We start from the raw sequence: 13,580 nt of genomic DNA on the forward strand, positions 1-13,580 counted from the left end.
GCCAACAGCGAGTTGCAGTAATCCAGACGGGAGATGACAAGTGCCTGGATTAGGACCTGCGCCGCTTCCTGTGTGAGGCAGGGTCGTACTCTACGAATGTTGTAGAGCATGAACCTACAGGATCGGGTCACCGCCTTGATGTTAGTGGAGAACGACAGGGTGTTGTCCAGGATCACACCAAGGTTCTTAGCACTCTGGGAGGAGGACACAAGGGAGTTGTCAACCGTGATGGCGAGATCATGGAACGGGCAGTCCTTCCCCGGGAGGAAGAGCAGCTCCGTCTTGCCGAGGTTCAGCTTGAGCTGGTGATCCGTCATCCACACTGATATGTCTGACAGACATGCAGAGATGCGATTCGCCACCTGGTTATCAGAAGGGGGAAAGGAGAAGATTAATTGTGTGTCGTCTGCATAGCAATGATAGGAGAGACCATGTGAGGATATGACAGAGCCAAGTGACTTGGTGTATAGCGAGAATAGGAGAGGGCCTAGAACAGAGCCCTGGGGGACACCAGTGGTGAGAGCGCATGGTGCGGAGACAGATTCTCGCCATGCCACCTGGTAGGAGCGACCTGTCAGGTAGGACGCAATCCAAGCGTGGGCCGCGCCCGAGATGCCCAACTCGGAGAGGGTGGAGAGGAGGATCTGATGGTTCACAGTATCAAAGGCAGCAGATAGGTCTAGAAGGATGAGAGCAGAGGAGAGAGAGTTAGCTTTAGCAGTGCGGAGAGCCTCCGTGACACAGAGAAGAGCAGTCTCAGTTGAATGCCCAGTCTTGAAACCTGACTGATTAGGATCAAGAAGGTCATTCTGAGAGAGATAGCAGGAGAGCTGGCCAAGGACGGCACGTTCAAGAGTTTTGGAGAGAAAAGAAAGAAGGGATACTGGTCTGTAGTTGTTGACATCGGAGGGATCGAGTGTAGGTTTTTTCAGAAGGGGTGCAACTCTCGCTGAGGAGGCAGAATCAGGAGATAGGTTGGAGAAGGTTTGAGCAGAGGGAAGAGATGATAGGATGGAAGAGGAGAGAGTAGCGGGAGAGAGAGAGCGAAGGTTGGGACGGCGCAATACCATCCGAGTAGGGGCAGAGTGAGAAGTGTTGGATGAGAGCAAGAGGGAAATGGATACAAGGTAGTGGTCGGAGATTTGGAGGGGAGTTGCAATGAGATTAGTGGAAGAACAGCATCTAGTAAAGATGAGGTCAAGCGTATTGCCTGCCTTGTGAGTAGGGGGGGAAGGTGAGAGGGTGAGGTCAAAAGAGGAGAGGAGTGGAAAGAAGGAGGCAGAGAGGAATGAGTCAAAGGTAGACGTGGGGAGGTTAAAGTCACCCAGAACTGTGAGAGGTGAGCCATCCTCAGGAAAGGAACTTATCAAGGCGTCAAGCTCATTGATGAACTCTCCAAGGGAACCTGGAGGGCGATAAATGATAAGGATGTTAAGCTTGAAAGGGCTGGTAACTGTGACAGCATGGAATTCAAATGAGGAGATAGACAGATGGGTCAGGGGAGAAAGAGAGAATGTCCACTTGGGAGAGATGAGGATTCCAGTGCCACCACCCTGCTGGCTCGATGCTCTCGGGGTATGCGAGAACACGTGGGCAGACGAGGAGAGAGCAGTAGGAGTAGCAGTGTTATCTGTGGTAATCCATGTTCCCGTCAGCGCCAGGAAGTCTAGGGACTGGAGGGTAGCATAGGCTGAGATGAACTCAGCCTTGTTTGCTGCAGACCGGCAGTTCCAGAGGCTGCCGGAGACCTGGAACTCCACGTGGGTCGTGCGCGCTGGGACCACCAGGTTAGAGTGGCAGCGGCCACGCGGTGTGAAGCGTTTGTATGGCCTGTGCAGAGAGGAGAGAACAGGGATAGACAGACACATAGTTGACAAGCTACAGAAGTGTTGTTTCTTGTATTATTGTCTCCTGTGTCTTTAGAGAACTGTTTCACTTTGATATCCTTTTTCTTCTGTCCTGATTTTCTCTTTCTTTTCTTCTGTTAACTAGATATTCTTTGTTGTTCTTCGTTAGCTAGCTAGCTTCTTCCAAAAGAGTCCCTAGCAACTGCTTAGCAACTGGTAAACAATTCAGCTTGCTAAGATAACTACAATTTTATGAAAAATAGTTATTTTTCAAAAGCCTATCTTCTTTGTTTGTTGCTTGTTTTTTCTCCTATTCAGTCTTGCAGTTTTCTTTTGCTTTTTTCCGATGTACTTCACTCTAAAAACCATGTAAATTTCAATATTTGTAGGAGCTCATTTTTCAGCTGCTGCTGCTCAAATTGGAGTTCCGGAACAGTATAACATGTGATCATTCAACAAGTCTCAAGTTACCTTAACTGCTCCTTTTGATACCTAGAAACATCTACATTAAATGAATTAGTGAAAAGTGAGTTAACATTCTAATGTGAATGATGATGATTTCTAATATTGTATCTGGTTTCATCCATCAGATGTCTGTGATCTCACACTGGACCTAAACACAGTAAACAGACACCTCTCTCTGTCTGAGGAGAACAGAAAGGTGACATGTAGGAGAGAGAAGCAGCCGTATCCTGATCACCCAGAGAGATTTGAGGACTGGAGACAGGTGCTGTGTGGAGAGGGTTTGACTGGGCGCTGTTACTGGGAGGTAGAGTGGAGTGGGAGAGGGGAGGTTGAGTGGAGTGGGGGGGCTGTTATAGGAGTGACATATAAAGGAATCAACAGGAGAGGAGTGGTTAAGTACTGTTGTCTTGGATCCAATGACAAGTCCTGGAGTCTGTTCTGCTATGACAACAGTTACTCTGCCTGTCACAATAATAACTCCACTACCATAGATGTCCCCTCCTCCAGCTCCCACAGAGTAGGAGTGTATCTGGACTGGTCAGCCGGCACTCTGTCCTTCTATAGAGCCTCCTCTGACACACTGACCCACCTGATCACATTCACCTCCACATTCACTGAGCCCCTCTATCCAGGGTTTTGGGTTTATTCTGTTGGCTCTTCAGTGTCCCTGAAATAATAACTGGACACACACACACACACACACACACACACACACACACACACACACACACACACACACACACACACACACACACACACACACACACACACACACACACACACACACACACACACTGGACAAACACACACACACACACACACACACACACACTGGACACACACACAAACACACACACACAAACACACACAAACACACACACACACACTGGACACACAAACTGGGCACACACACACTGGACACACACACACACACACACACACTGAACACACACTGAACACACACAAACTGGACACAAAATGGACACACACACTCAACACACACACTGAACAAACACACACAAACACATTCTGGACACACGCACACTGGACAAACGAAAACACACACACACTCACACACATACACACACACACACTGGACACACACACACACACACACACACACACTGGACACACACACACACACACACACACACACACACACACACACACACACACTGGTCAAACAAAAATACACACACACACACACACACACACACTGGACACACACACACACACACACTGGACAAACAAAGTGGACAAACACACACACTGGACACACACACACACAAACACTGGATACACACAGACACACACACACTGGACACACACACTAGACAAACACACACACACACACACACTGGACTCACACACACACACTGGACACACACACACACTGGACACACACACACTGGACACACACACACACATACTGGACACACACACACACACTGGACACACACACACACACTGGACACACACACACACACTGGACACACACACACACACACACTGGACACACACACACACACACACACACTGGACACACACACACACACACACACACTGGACAAACACACACACACACACACACTGGACAAACACACACACACACACACACTGGACAAACACACACACACACACACTGGACAAACACACACATACACACACTGGACAAACACACACATACACACACTGGACAAACACACACACAAACACACTGGACAAACACACACACACACACACACACACACACACACACACACTGGACAAACACACACACACACTGGACAAACACACACACACTGGACTCACACACACACACACACTGGACTCACACACACTGGACTCACACACACTGGACACACACACACACACACTGGACACACACACACACACACATTGGACACACACACACACACACTGGACACACACACACACACACTGGACACACACACACAAACACTGGACAAACACACACACACACACACACACACTGGACAAACACACACACACACACACTGGACAAACACACACACACACTGGACAAACACACACACACACTGGACAAACACACACACACACACACACTGGACAAACACACACACACACACACACACACTGGACAAACACACACACACTGGACAAAAACAAACACACACACACACACACACACACACACACTGGACAAACACACACACACACACACTGGACAAACACACACACACACACACACACACACACACACACACACACACACACACACACACTGGACAAACACACACACACACACACACACACACACAAAAACACACACACACACACAAACACACACACACTGGACACACACAAACACACACACACAAACACACACAAACACACACACTGGACACACAAACTGGGCACACACACACACACACTGGACACACACACACACACACTGGACACACACACACACACACACACACACACACACACACACTGAACACACACTGAACACACACTGAACACACACAAACTGGACACAAAATGGACACACACACTCAACACACACACTGAACAAACACACACAAACACATTCTGGACACACGCACACTGGACAAACGAAAACACACACAGACTCACACACATACACACACACACACTGGACACACACACACACACACACACACACACACACACTGGACACACACACACACACACACACACACACACACACTGGTCAAACAAAAATCACACACACACACACACACACACACACACTGGACACACACACACACACACACTGGACAAACAAAGTGGACAAACACACACACTGGACACACACACACACAAACACTGGATACACACAGACACACACACACTGGACACACACACTAGACAAACACACACACACACACACTGGACTCACACACACACACACTGGACACACACACACACTGGACACACACACACACACACTGGACACACACACACACACACTGGACACACACACACACACTGGACACACACACACACACTGGACACACACACACACACTGGACACACACACACACACACACACACACTGGACACACACACACACACACACACTGGACAAACACACACACACACACACACTGGACAAACACACACACACACACACACACTGGACAAACACACACACACACACACTGGACAAACACACACACACACACACTGGACAAACAGTAACATTCTCAGAACATACTGCACTTGTTTTATCCTGTTTTAGATGTATCCTCTGTTTAAACATTTAAACTCTTACAATAACACTGTTAAAATACCAATGTGATCATTTCTTGTCTTTTATGTTGGAAAAACAAATTGTACAATTATATGTGGACATACGCTCCATAGTTGTACAAGTATACATGGTTATATTGTACTTTTCATAATAAAACATACTTGAAACAAGAAAAAGCATGTTAATAGTGGAAACAATTTCGTTATTGATTTTTACATTGCTTCTCCCTGTCTCATGTTGACGTTTGTCATGAATCTTGACCTGGAGGCAGAACTGTGCGATTTCCTCTAGATATGTCAGCTGCAAAGTCAGAATTGGCTGTGGAAAATGTTGTTTTATGGTCTTAATTTAAGGGAAGGATTAGCAGTGTGGTTGAGGTTAGGATTAAAATCGGATTATATTACTTTGTGCCTGTGCAAGCTAGTGAATATTTTGCTGAACTGCCTCCAGGGCAAGATTCATGACAATAAATGCCAACCTGCCTCCAGAACAAGATTCATGACAATAAATGCCAACCTGCCTCCAGGACAAGATTCATGACAATAAATGCCAACCTGCCTCCAGAACAAGATTCATGACAATAAATGCCAACCTGCCTCCAGGGCAAGATTCATGACAATAAATGCCAACCTGCCTCCAGGGCAAGATTCATGACAATAAATGCCAACCTGCCTCCCAGTCGTCCCCTCCTTATCTTTACAAGGCTGCAGAACATGCAAGCTAGTGATGTGGGGGTTCTCTCATAACCCTCAGTCCCCAGGTGGGTAGATGGCAGGTTGAATAAAGAGAAGCTAGTGATGTGGGGGTTCTCTCATAACCCTCAGTCCCCAGGTGGGTAGATGGCAGGTTGAATAAAGAGAAGCTAGTGATGTGGGGGTTCTCTCATAACCCTCAGTCCCCAGGTGGGTAGATGGCAGGTTGAATAAAGAGAAGCTAGTGATGTGGGGGTTCTCTCATAACCCTCAGTCCCCAGGTGGGTAGATGGCAGGTTGAATAAAGAGAAGCTAGTGATGTGGGGGTTCTCTCATAACCCTCAGTCCCCAGGTGGGTAGATGGCAGGTTGAATAAAGAGAAGCTAGTGATGTGGGGGTTCTCTCATAACCCTCAGTCCCCAGGTGGGTAGATGGCAGGTTGAATAAAGAGAAGCTAGTGATGTGGGGGTTCTCTCATAACCCTCAGTCCCCAGGTGGGTAGATGGCAGGTTGAATAAAGAGAAGCTAGTGATGTGGGGGTTCTCCCATAACCCTCAGTCCCCAGGTGGGTAGATGGCAGGTTGTATAAAGAGAAGCTAGTGATGTGGGGGTTCTCTCATAACCCTCAGTCCCCAGGTGGGTAGATGGCAGGTTGAATAAAGAGAAGCTAGTGATGTGGGGGTTCTCTCATAACCCTCAGTCCCCAGGTGGGTAGATGGCAGGTTGAATAAAGAGAAGCTAGTGATGTGGGGGTTCTCTCATAACCCTCAGTCCCCAGGTGGGTAGATGGCAGGTTGAATAAAGAGAAAACAATAGGCTACATAAAAAAATCCATAAATGTATAATTATTATGTAATTTACACAAAACATTAAGGACACCTTTCTTTCCATGACAAACTGACCAGGCGTAACTCAGTATGAGGAAGGTATCCTTAATATTTTGTCCACTCAGTGGCTCTGACCCTTTACATAACAGCCCATCCTCTTTTCCAGGAAACCTTCTTTAAATTTCCCCAAATGTTTCCACACTGCTGCTCTCTCAAAGCTGCTCCAGGGCCTCTTGGGTTGAGGAGTCATTCTCTTCTAACCTGATCACAGCTGCTCCAGGACCTCTTGGGTTGAGGAGTCATTCTCTTCTAACCTGATCACAGCTGCTCCAGGGCCTCTTGGGTTGAGGAGTCATTCTCTTCTATCCTGATCACAGCTGCTCCAGGGCCTCTTGGGTTGAGGAGTCATTCTCTTCTAACCTGATCACAGCTGCTCCAGGGCCTCTTGGGTTGAGGAGTCATTCTCTTCTAACCTGATCACAAACAAAGACAAGATTCAAACAAATAAACATGATGGTCCAACATAATAGGGGGGGGTATAGGGAAGGTAGGGGAGAGGAGGGGGGTATAGGGAAGGTAGGGGAGAGAAGGGAGGGGGCAAGGGGAAGGTAGGGGAGAGGAGGGGGTATAGGGAAGGTAGGGGAGAGGAGGGGGTATAGGGAAGGTAGGGGAGAGGAGGGGGGCATAGGGAAGGTAGGGAGAGGAGGGGGTATAGGGAAGGTAGGGGAGAGGAGGGGGTATAGGGAAGGTAGGGGAGAGGAGGGGGTATAGGGAAGGTAGGGGAGAGGAGGGGGGTATTTGGAAGGTAGGGGAGAGGAGAGGGGACTTCCTCCATGTCAGGTAAGCAGCCTCCAAGTCTACCCTCACCAACTGACCAGACTGAGTGAGTTCTGAACATCCCTCTGTCCTCTGATGCTGTGTCCAAGTCTTCTTGGGTCTTTCTGGTGTCTCTGTCTTGACTCTTTAGTGAGTTTTTTCAGTTCTTTCCCAGGCTGCCTGAAAAACACAAAAAGATGGCAACTACATAAGAGTTATAAACTATCAAAATAAAGAGAATCCCACACTCCATATATAAACTCCCAGTCATTTATTGGGTATTTACCAACGTTTCAGCATCACTGTGCCTTCTTCAGGGTGATGTCATCAATACTTGAACCAGGTTATGTAGAAAAACAGTGCAATTAGTGCAAACAATGACAATAGAGAGGGGTGTGTCATAATGATTAAGTTAATTACAATGAACTAATGAAACTGTTAAAAAAAACAATAGTTTATGGCATATTAAATATAAAAAAATAGTAGGGTATATTATATATATCCGGCTCTCCATGTAATCTGATTCATTATGATATAGGATCAGGTCCCCCCTCTCCATGTAATCTGATTCATTATGATCTAGGATCAGGTCCCCCCTCTCCATGTAATCTGATTCATTATGATCTAGGATCAGGTCCCACCTCTCCATGTAATCTGATTCATTATAATCTAAGGTCAGGTCGCCCCTCTCCACGTAATCTGATTCATTATGATCTAGGATCAGGTCCCACCTCTCCATGTAATCTGATTCATTATAATCTAAAATCAGGTCGCCCCTCTCCATGTAATCTGATTCATTATGATCTAGGATCAGGTCCCCCCCTCTCCATGTAATCTGATTCATTATGATATAGGATCAGGTCCCCCCTCTCCATGTAATCTGATTCATTATGATCTAGGATCAGGTCCCCCCCTCTCCATGTAATCTGATTCATTATGATCTAGGATCAGTCCCATCTCTCCATGTAATCTGATTCATTATGATATAGGATCTTTTTATTTTTATTATTTGACCTTTATTTAACCAGGTAGGCCAGTTTAGAATAAGTTCTCATTTACAACTGCGACCTGGCCAAGAATAAAGAAAAGCAGTGTGACAGAAACAACAACACAGAGTTACATGGAATAAACAAGCGTACAGTCAACACAACAGAAAAAAGAAAGTCTATATACAGTGTGTGCAAATGGCGTGAGGAGGTATGGCAATAAATAGGCCGTAGTAGCAAAGTAATGACAATTTAGCTGATTAACACTGGAGTGATAGATGAGCAGATGATGATGTGTAAGTAGAGATACTGGTGTGCAAAAGAGCAGCAAAGTAAATAAAAACAATATGGGGATGAGGTAGGTAGATTGGGTGGGCTATTTACAGATGGACTATGTACAGCTGCAGCAATCGGTTAGCTGCTCAGATAGCTGATGTTTAAAGTTAGTGAGGGAGCAATAAGTCTCCGCCTTCAGCGATTTTTGCAATTCGTTCCAGTCACTGGCAGCAGAGAACTGGAAGGAAAGGCGGCCAAAGGAGGTGTTGGCTTTGGGGAATGAACAGTGAGATGTACCTGCTGGAGCGCGTGCTACGGGTGGGTGTTGTTATCGTGACCAGTGAGCTGAGCTAAGGCGGAGCTTTACCTAGCATAGACTTATAAATGACCTGGAGCCAGTGGGTCTGACGACGAATATGTAGCGATGGCCAGCCGACTAAAATGACCTGAGTTGCAATCATGAAAAAAAACTACCCGGCCTTCATGGTTTGACATTGAGAACATTGGGAGAGATGAGAGCTGACGTTTTAGTAAATGTGCAGATTACGTATCTCAGTCACAGACAAGAAGCTCAATTAAGACATTATCTTCACCACTGGGACTGGGGACAACAGGACCACAGGCCAAATAATACAGCTCAACACTTCCACACTACCACAGTGAGTAGAATCAGGCTTCAGAACAAAGAAAACTTGCAAAATTATTAATGATGAATTGTATTAGACGTTATTAGACATTTCTGTTGTTGAGGAGGATGGGAGACCCACAGAGACGTCAAAATGTGTTTCTAAAATCGTCAAAGAGTAATTATTTTAACCTAAAGCATTTAATAAAGACACTTACAGTACAATATTATGGGGAATAGGAATGAGAGGGCTACTTACACCATTTTGGGAAGGGATCACAGCAGTGATTGAATGAGGGTATGAGGCATGAGTTGAGGTGTTCAGAGACTTGACCAGTGCAGGACAGGATTTGACTGGGAAGACAATAACACAAAAACACTACACAGTGAGACAAAAGAGCTAAGAATGAGTTACTCCAAGCAAGGAGTCAAATAGATGTGTAATAATGTGATTGTGATTGTGATTGACTCTACATAAAGTAATGAGAGAAAAATTGACAGGGGTTCCCTCACTGTGCTTAGAGAGGAAACATTCAATGTGCCAGTGGATGAGGGGGCCACATGAGACGTGGCTTCCAGTTCATGTGAGGAGGTAGTTGACAATGGTAGTGGAGTGGTCATCGCTTGTTAACCTCTATGGGACCGGCGGGACGAATTCGTCCCACCTACGTAACATCCACTGCCAGCCTGTGGCGCGATTTTCAAAATCTTCAAAATCCTATTACTTCAATTTCTCAAACATATGACTATTTTACAGCCATTTAAAGATAAGACTCTCGTTAATCTAACCACACTGTCCGATTTCAAAAAGGCTTTACAATGAAAGCAAAACATTAGATTATGTCAGCAGAGTACCAAGCCAGAAATAATCAGACACCCATTTTTCAAGCCAGCATATAATGTCACCAAAACCCAGAAGACAGCTAAATGCAGCACTCACCTTTGATGATCTTCATCAGATGACAACCCTAGGACATTATGTTATACAATACATGCATGTTTTGTTCAATCAAGTTCATATTTATATCAAAAACCAGCTTTTTACATTAGCATGTGACGTTCAGAACTAGCATACCCCCCGCAAACTTACGGGGAATTCGCTAACATTTTACTAAATTACTCACGATAAACGTTCACAAAAAGCATAACAATTATTTTAAGAATTATAGATACAGACCTCCTCTATGCACTCGATATGTCCGATTTTAAAATAGCTTTTTGGTGAAAGCACATTTTGCAATATTCTAAGTATATAGCCCAGGCATCACGGGCTCGCTATTTAGACACCCGGCAAGTTTAGCACTCACCATAATCATATTTACTATTATAAAAATGTCATTACCTTTTGTTGTCTTCGTCAGAATGCACACCCAGGACGTCTACTTCAATAACAAATGTTGGTTTGGTCCAAAATAATCCATCGTTATATCCGAATAGCGGCGTTTTGTTCGTGCGTTCCAGACACTATCCGAAATAGTAAAGAAGTGTCGCGCGCTTGGCGCAATTCCTGACAATAAAATTCAAAGTATTCAATTGCCGTACGTCGAAGCATGTCAACCGCTGTTTAAAATCAATTTTTACGTCATTTTTCTCGTAGAAAAGCGGTAAAATTCCGACAGGGAATCTCCTTTTCGGCAAACAGAGGAAAAAATCCCAAAGGCGGGGGCTGTCGGGGTCACGCGCATAAGCTAGTGTCTCTTGATGGGCCACTTGAGAAAGGCGATAATGTGTTTCAGCCTGGGGCTGGAATGACGACATTCTCTTTTTTCCCGGGCTATGAGAGCCTATGGACGACGTGGGAAGTGTCACGTTAGAGCAGAGATCCTTAGTAAATGATAGAGATGGCAAAGAAGTTCCAGAAATGGTCAGAAAGGCCACTTCCTGTAAAGGAATCTCTCAGGTTTTGACCTGCCATTTGAGTTCTGTTATACTCACAGACACCATTCAAACAGTTTTAGAAAATTTAGGGTGTTTTCTATCCATATGTAATAAGTATATGCATATTCTAGTTACTGAGTAGGAGTGGTAACCAGATTAAATCGGGTATGTTTTTTATCCAGCCGTGTCAATGCTGCCCCCTAGCCCTAACAGGTTAAACCATGGAACAGGAGGGGACTCAGCTGGAAATACAGACAGCAGATACGTTCCCTTGAAGCTGAGCCATCGTAGGTTTGAACAACAAGTTTGTCCATGAAGATAAACACGGAATTCACATCTCGCCCACTTGACAAATCAAAGTAGCCCAAGAAACTTTTTCTGAATAAAGCCCTAATCATCCACATACAGAACCTGACAATAACTGAGAACGGCAAGCAGACTGGTGGCAACCATAGGTCCCAGAGTGGGGGGGGGGATTTTTTTGCACTGGGGCCCAGAGTTTGTCCTTATCTGTTGACCTAACCAGGAAAACTCTGGACCCTATAAGGTATGACAGTGATGAATCAGTTGTAAAAGGTTTTGTAAGGGCTCTGATGGAACCAGTTTTAACTAAATCAGGGCACATGGTTTTAATAACTCTTAGTGCTCGCGGACCGCTAGAAAAACATCTACGACAACATCCGGTGAAATTGCAGAGCTCCAAATTCAAAATAGAAATATATTAAACATTCATGAAAATACAAATGTCATACATCATTTAAAAGCTTAGAATCTTGGCAATCGAACTGCGTTGTCAGATATCAAAAAGGCTTTACGGTGAAAGCATAGGTTTCGATTATCTGAGGACAGCACCCCACAACAACATATTTTCCAAACAAGCACAGGCGTCACAGAATCCCAAATAGCGATAAAATAAATCACTTACCTTTGAAGATCTTCCTCTGTTTGCAATTCCAAGGGTCCCAGCTACAGAATGAATGGTCGTTTTGTTCGATAAAGTCCTTCTTTATATGCCAAAATAGTCTGTTTAGCAGGCGCCATGACTTCAGAAATCCACTCCTTCAACATGCAGACAAAGAAGTTCTAAAAGCTACCAGTAAATTTCGTCCAAACAAGTCAAATAACGTGTCTATATCATCCTCAGGTTGTCTAAAATGTAAATAAACTATAATATTTCATACGGAAAGTACTGTGTTCAATAGGAATGACAAATTCGCAAGTGCGCACCCTCTCCATCGCGCGCAAAAACACTGAAGTGACCCAAGCAGTCAGCTCACTGAAAGTGTAAATATTTATTTATTTTTCAAAATAGAAGCCTCAAAACCTTGAATAAATACTGCTGACATCTAGTGGAAGCTATTATGAATTGCAATCTGGGTGACAGACATAGGAGTTTTCAATAGCTTTACAAATATGAGCCTGTTATTTTATTTATTTATTTTTTGGTCGGATTTTCTTTGGGTTTTCGCCTGCCATATCTGTTCTGTTATACTCACAGACATTATTTTAACAATTTTGGAAACGTCAGAGTGTTTTCTTTCCAAATCTACCAATTATATGAATAGCTTCTGGGCCTGAGTAACAGGCATTTTACTTTGGGCTCGCCAGACTCTCTGAACTTCCGAAAACTGCCCCCTAGCCCTAAGACGTTTTAACGGTCCTCACACTGTTAATGCTCTCATTTCATAGATGCGTACTGCTCACCTGTTCATCTCGTAATGAATAATGTGGAAATTGAGCAAGTTGAGGTGACTAAACTGCTTGGAGTAACCCTGGATTGTAAACTGCCATGGTCAAAACATATTGATACGACAGTAGCTAAGATGTGGAGAAGTCTTTCCATAATAAAGCCCTGCTCTACATTTTTAACAACACTATCAACAAGGAAGGTCCTACAGGCCCTAGT

At 44.8% G+C, this 13,580-nt stretch overlaps 1 long non-coding RNA gene across 1 annotated transcript; it reads right to left on the reverse strand.

Moving 5' to 3' along the window:
• Positions 1-7,509: 7,509 nt before the first annotated feature.
• On the reverse strand, positions 7,510-10,426 carry LOC145867049 (uncharacterized). The gene is made up of 3 exons (XR_014383204.1): positions 10,310-10,426; positions 10,056-10,150; positions 7,510-7,561 (listed from the first exon to the last, which is right to left on the reverse strand). It is a non-coding gene; the product is annotated as an uncharacterized LOC145867049 (long non-coding RNA).
• Between the last annotated feature and the right edge of the window lie 3,154 nt (positions 10,427-13,580).

The sequence above is a fragment of the Salmo salar genome, unplaced genomic scaffold (genome assembly GCF_965601325.2).
Source record: "Salmo salar unplaced genomic scaffold, fSalSal1 ptg000177l, whole genome shotgun sequence".
NCBI classification, from domain to species: domain Eukaryota; kingdom Metazoa; phylum Chordata; class Actinopteri; order Salmoniformes; family Salmonidae; genus Salmo; species Salmo salar.